General features: G+C 39.7%; 1 non-coding gene across 1 annotated transcript; it reads right to left on the reverse strand.

The window, feature by feature from the left end:
- Positions 1-297: 297 nt before the first annotated feature.
- trnas-uga (transfer RNA serine (anticodon UGA)) lies at positions 298-379 on the reverse strand. The gene has a single exon. It is a non-coding gene; the product is annotated as a tRNA-Ser (tRNA).
- Positions 380-1,010: the final 631 nt, after the last annotated feature.

A 1,010-nucleotide genomic window follows, 5' to 3' on the forward strand; every position in this document is an offset into this window, starting at 1 on the left:
CTGTGTCCACTTCCCTTCATTATTTTGTGTGTGTGGGGGTATTTATAGACCCTCTTAGGCCTGTTAGCTTTGTTAGCTTATCTTGTGTGTTTCCAGCCTGTTTCTACAAACTCAGTGCATTTGATTTACTTTCCTTCTGATGGATTTGTGTTTTATATCAGCTTGAATTAAATGTATGTTAACTTAACTTTTACTCCTTTTTGGAGGCCTTGTATTTAGATTAGATTAGATAAAACTTTATTAATCCCTCGGGCAGGTTCCTCCGGGAAATTCTGTAAAGAAAAAAAGCTTCACATGCACTGCGAGCAGGGTTTGAACCTGCGCGGGGAAACCCTATTGGATTTCAAGCCCAACACCTTAACCACTCGGCCATCACAGCAGAGCACTGGCTTGTTACAAAATTTTTAAAAAAGCAGGAAATTGCCAGTTGCAGCCCTTTTATGACGTGTAATACAAGACAGAATCAGTCTGAGTGTGATGAACAACGACAGTACATTTAATTATAAATAAAAACTAAAAAAAGGATTTTTTGTGCCAAAAATTAATATTTTCACCGTGTGCCGTTGTAATCATTAGAAGTGCTTCTCTTTGAGTCTGATGCACAGAACACACATTGTGGCAAAAGTGAGAGAGGCTGATGTGTTGTCAGAGCAAAATGCCCTCTGCTGAGAAAATAACCCTGCTTGAACCTCTCCTCACACACAGGAATGAAAGTGTAGTTGAAAGCTATTTTTTCCCAATTTGCTTCTGTTTAAGCAGATTGTCAACTGCTGAATACCAAAGCCTGGCTGCCCCTGACATTATTCATAGAGCAGTGGACCAGACTCAAAGACTGCAGGAATTAGAAAATACTGAAAGAAATTCTATACAAAGAGCACTTCAGCCACGATCTACAAGGGCTGAAGGCCCTGGCTGTTTTTTTTTGTCCTCTTTCTCTTTAAGCCAGGAGTAATATTATGGGTGCAATTTAATATCTGAGAGGAGGGAGGGATCTGGATTTTCATAATCGT

This window comes from Maylandia zebra, linkage group LG9 (assembly GCF_041146795.1).
Source record: "Maylandia zebra isolate NMK-2024a linkage group LG9, Mzebra_GT3a, whole genome shotgun sequence".
Classification (NCBI taxonomy): Eukaryota; Metazoa; Chordata; class Actinopteri; order Cichliformes; family Cichlidae; genus Maylandia; species Maylandia zebra.